Source organism: Triturus cristatus, chromosome 8 (genome assembly GCF_964204655.1).
Source record: "Triturus cristatus chromosome 8, aTriCri1.1, whole genome shotgun sequence".
In the NCBI taxonomy this organism is placed as follows: Eukaryota; Metazoa; Chordata; class Amphibia; order Caudata; family Salamandridae; genus Triturus; species Triturus cristatus.
In genome coordinates this window covers 509,806,141-509,811,786 of record NC_140591.1, presented here as the reverse complement: position 1 = coordinate 509,811,786, position 5,646 = coordinate 509,806,141, and the positions used below count along the sequence as shown (strand labels likewise).

The 5,646-nt window shown below is 43.3% G+C and overlaps 1 pseudogene; it reads right to left on the bottom strand.

The window, feature by feature from the left end:
- Positions 1–4,754: 4,754 nt before the first annotated feature.
- Positions 4,755–5,072, bottom strand: LOC146802405 (microtubule-associated protein 1 light chain 3 gamma-like; annotated as a pseudogene).
- Between the last annotated feature and the right edge of the window lie 574 nt (positions 5,073–5,646).

Here is a 5,646-nt window from a genome sequence, read left to right as displayed (position 1 = left end):
TTAAAAAGGTAGCCAGATCAGATCAGAATAATCTTTATTCGGTTTCAAAAGATAAAACCATAAAAAAATAACACATAAAAGGAGTTAAAACACACCTCACATAAACAAACCAAATAAAATCATACCGTAAGCCAGCATACAAAATCAACTGCCACCAAAGTGTCTAACAACAAAACACAACTGATAAAAACATTTGATTATCAAGGATAAATAGAACCATGGACAGGCTCTAAGTAAAGGAAAATTAATCACAACTAGACTTTAGTCTAACAGTAGATTAAAACAAGTTAAGAATGTAAAAGACAGTGCTACCCGTGAGCATTTGTAAAAAAATTAAAGCGGGTCGCATTTGCCTAAAATTTTACTTTTTCAGGATTGTAACTAAAAAGGTCTTTCAAGGTGTGTCATAAAAACTGCAGAACATCATAAAATGAACCATTTTCAGTGGGGAATTGCCATCACAGCCACAGAGTGGCAGGCTTTGGCCCTTATACTGCCCCCTGGGATTAGCGAGAAGGAGATGGAAAAGATCAAACCGAAACCTTGTCAATAGGAATCGATCATATGAATTAACAAAACTCAGTAAGTACGGATCTGCCTTCAAAATGATATTTAACATGATGAAAAGATGTACATTGGGTTTCAAAACATCCTTCTCTTCCCTGGCCATTGCCTGCTGCTTGTAAAAAGCCACCTTAATACAATTCAAGTCCTTCTTGTTAGTCAGCTCAGTGTTGATAAACAGATCAGCTCTCCCCAAGCTCATAAGACTCTCCTTGATATATTTGAGCCACAGTATTCTGGAGGCCTGATCGAGAGCCTGAGAATCATTTAGAATCATTTTGTTCACTAATGACCACTTTCCAGCTCAAATCTTTAACCAGAGGGACACAGGGCGGTATCCTATCAAATCAGAAATGTACGTAAAACAAAGCTGCTTGTGCACAGTGAAATAGGGGTTACCCTGGCTGACAAATAAAAGCCGCCTCAAGAACGTATTCTATACAACTTGGAGATCATCAATGGTGGTATACCCCCAAATGTCACTGCAATATAAGGCTTTTGCATGCTCTTGGCCTTATAAAACTGTAATTAGGCCTGCGCCAAAATTCTGTTCCGCTCGCGGAAATTGCGACAATTTGGCATTTTCGCGCTCCGCGGAAAGCGTGAAAATGACAAAATTTCCGCAATCCGCATCTTACCGGTATTTTTTTTCTTACGCGCTGTAAAAAAATACATTCTAGCGTGCGCGCGATCGCCTTACCTGAATCCCCGCGTTCGCTGCCAAGTTTTCCTGATCTGGTCGCGTTCTCCACGAGATGTTGGATTGTTGGTAGCCATTTGCGCTGTCTCGCGACAGTTCGCGCCCGCATTAACGTCATTTGTCGCGTGATCACGTCATTTGTCGCGTGATCACGTCTTTCTTCTCGTGATCATGCACCGCGAGAGTATGAGAAGATTAAGATCTCGAACATGTCATTCTCCACCGCGAGCGAGAGCGTGCGGACGCAGGCACGTCATATCGAACCCGAAAAGGAGAAAGAGACCCCGAACACGCCATATCCAACGCGACAGGGAGCGAGAGAACGCAATCAAGTCATTTTGGACACGCCATCGACATCCGGCGGAAGTAATGTGGAGCTCGAGAACTCGAACATGTAAAATTTTCAATTTGAAAAAGAATATCAGCTCTAGCAGCATGAAACCTTCTGCAAATGATGATTTGGATGAAAACAACACTGTGCAAGAAGTCCTTTTTTAAAAAGGTGGGGAGAGGGAGGAAGTGCCACAGAATCTCCAACTTCCTGTTCCTGTCCAGCAGGCTCCTCCCAGTGCTTTGTCCATCTCCTGCTCATTCTGCCTTTGGATTTTGAGCTGGAAAGATCACTCTTTTTGTCTGCTGCATCATTGCAATTGGATTTGAGGATTTTTTAATTGGATATTTTACAAGTAAGTGGTTGTTGTGTCTGTTTGATTGGGGGCATTGTAGTTGTTGTAACTACAATTTATTTTTGGTAACTATCATTCCTTTTTTTTAAAATGTTGTCGGTAGTAGTAGTCAGTAGTAGGCCCGAGCTAGTCATGACCTCATGGGTGTGTGCATGATGAAGCAACTGTTCCTTTGGTGTTTTTTTAACGTATTTCATTTTCAAGCATCTTTTAGGGCCTGGATGGCATTGGATTGAGTTGGGAAATGTGTTTTTTTGGGGTGGGCTTTCTGTTGTTCGGCCTGGCCTTGTGGCTGGTGGCCTTTTAGAAGCCTGGGCCTGCAAACTTGTCTGGCCTTGTCTGCCAACAGGCCTACTTTCATCCAGTAGGATCAGAGCAGGTAGCCACAGCTTTATTAATCAAGTGTTTCTGTGTGGTCTGTTGAATTTAGACATCATTTAGGCCATGGATGGCATTGGATAGAGTTGGGAAGTGTGTTTTTTTGGGGTGGGTTTCTGATGTTGTTGGGCCTGGCCATGTGGCTGGTGGCCATTTTGAAGCCTAGGCCTGCAAGCTTGTCTGGCCTTGTCTGCCAACAACAGCCCTGCTTTTATCCAGTAGGCTCAGAGCAGGTAGCCTCACCTGTATCAAGTGTTTCTGTGTGGTCTGTTGAATTTAGACATCATTTAGGGCAGAGGTCTTCAAACTATTTAGGTCTGAGACCCCCTTAAGCAAAATGTTTTGAAGTTGGGCCCCCCGCCAAACCTATAGGGCAAGGATTTGGGGAATGGGAGGGATGATCACTGGGGTCAGGGATCATGAGACCATTTCAGGGGTGATTTTCTGTAGGTTGTAATCCACACTAAATGTAGCATCAAACAAGAACAGAATTGACCACAAACACTACTGCCCGTAATTGGGGTGCCGTGGGCCCTAATGCACTCCACCTGCTGCACTACTGATGGATGTAGCCCTGAGAAACAAGCTATTTCCGCTTCTTTCATTTCTTCTCCACCATGCCTGACCATCACTTCAATCTCAAAACAGGTCTAGTCTGTCTGAAAGAAAATCAGCTACTGCATGTTTCCCCAGTTGTTTGCGCCAATGGCTCCATCTGCCCTAATGCTAGCAAGGAAAATGAGCCCCCAAGCCCAAATTCTATTGTAAAACATTCATAGTTGTGATGCGGTGGGTCCCTTGGCAAAAGTGTCACTGTACTTGCTTCACTAATGTCAGCTGCTGCCTTGCTGTTGCCTCTGACCATTAACAACATGGGATCCCATATCACGCCAACCCGCTCCCTCCAATCCCTCCTCATCCTCTCATCTCTTTCATGCCCAAATCAAGGTGTTGACTCTGTTTAATTTCCCCCCTCCCTTGGGTCATTACTCCAAGGCTCAAAGAAACACTGGCACAGGAAGTGTGCCCTAGACCGATTATGCAGCTGCAACATCAAAGATGCCTACTGCTCCGCAAAGCAGGCTGTCTACTCTGCCCACTCAGCTGTGCTAATACTTATAGGTCAGATGCCCAAGGCAGGCTTTCTGCAACAAATAACCACATGAATAGCAAATTGAGCCCCCTTTCCTTCCACTGCTTGGGCCCTGTTCCGTGCAGAACAATGGTGTCCTGGGCCCTAATGCTAGCAGGGAAAATGCACCCCATGTTATTTTTCACAGCTAGACTGCCATAACGGAGGTCTAGTCCCCACTCACAGAGTGTGTGGAGGGGGAGGGCTCCTGTGCTGCAAAACAGATAGAGAACTAAAGGAACATGCCTTCTCACCAAGGTACCCGCTACCTGAAAGAAATGCAAATGTGTGGAATGGTTGGGGCCAGTGTAGGCTTTAATTAATAAAGACAAATAGTTATTCTTTCTGAGAGGAAATATATGTGTCCATTAAAAGGAGTGCGCCCTTTTAATGGGCATATATAAAATATTTATAATAGATATAGTCTGGATTCTTATCACTAAAATGTATATTTTTAAAGCACTTGATTTTATATAAATCAGTATTTTGCTGCAGTCTGTTTTATACAGTGTAATACAGTTTTAAAACCTTGGCATTCACAGTACTTTCTGTTACAGACTGGGACCTTGTAACACTATAAACAAGCCACTTTTCCTCATTGCACCAATCAGGATTTAATTCTGTGACTCAGTCACACACGAAGACAGCTGCTGTGATCACATTAGCTAACTGAGGTTTCATAAGGTAAAAGAGTGTATTTCCTCTTGGTTAGTTTAAGTTGCATTTATTTTTCAACTGATGTGTGTGCTTTATTACAAATATAATTACATCTTCAGAAATAGAACATAAATTAGATATAGCATTTTACCAAATGTAATGTCTCGCAGATAGTAATATGTAGTTTCCATGACAAACCAGATGTCTCTTAACTGCGTAACCTCAAAGTCCTTTTACAATAGTTACTGTGGTGCAGTGATTGTGTGCAGGACAAGTGATCATCATGTCTGTCAATGCCCCAACGAGCATGCTAGGTGACAAATGCCATCCATTTACCACTCTCCACACTTGAAAACAAAATCGGAAATATTGTCCTCACCAGCTCCAAAATACAAAAATGCAGCAGTATGTCCTGTGAGGTTGTACTCGTGCAAAGTTTATTTTTCACAAAAAAGGAAAATCCCTGTTTGTTTGTGCCTCCCAACAAGTAGTTCTTAAAGACTTGATTCAAAGTACACTTAAGTAACAGCTTAAAAAGCATACATGCCTTTTAGTTTGGTAGCAAGTGTTCACAATCCTCAAAGGTGTACAATGGCTATATAAAAAGCATTTTCTCTGGATAAAACCTCCTTTAATGTTAGGCAGTCTGTATTAGTGATTGGCAGTCTGTCGGTTTCCGCTAGTCACTGTTCGGATTGCAGCCAATCATCTCCTGTGATGCATAGGTCATGTGTAGGAAGCCATCTTCATCCATATGATCTCGATACTTCTGACATTGTGACAGACCTGGGCAGTAAGGCCTTCTTATTCACCATCAAGAAAAAAGCCTTTCAATGACCACCAGTAGTTTGGATGGAAACTCACTGTTTATATAACCCACCTCACCTTTCCAAGTTGCCTAACACTTCCACAGTTTAAACGGGATTGGGTTTTAGTTTCATTGCAGACTTTCCATTCCCTGTCAGATTTACGCTGTTGCCTGCTGACCACGGCCTCTACGCCTAATTGACTTGACTTGACTTGGACAGTTAATTGATGATTTGTGCATGTTGTTAAATGCAGTCATTCCAAGGTTAATGGAAACAATGGAATGCTATCTTTTTTCTCCTCTTTAGCCTGCTCTTTGACCCCAACTTCACTCTCTCTCACTGGCCTCCCCAGTGCCACTTAGTAGTACAGTTCTTTCTTCATTTTTGTGGCATTTAACTGCTGCATGTAAATGAAGACAGCCTTGAAGGGTGCCTTTCGCGCTTCAGGCTATCTTCATTTACATGTAATAGCAGACCTATTTGCGCCCCACTGGCAACACATCCATGCCCCCCCAGGGGGGCGCGCCCTACAGTTTGAAGACCTCTGATTTAGGGCATGGATGGCATTGGATTGAGTTGAGGAAGTGGGTTTTTTTGGGGTGGGCTTTCTGATGTTGTGGGGCCGGCCATGTGGCTGGTGGCCATTTTGAAGCCTAGGCCTGCAAGCTTGTCTGGCCTTGTCTGCCAACAGCGCTGCTTTCATCCAGTAGGATCAGAGCA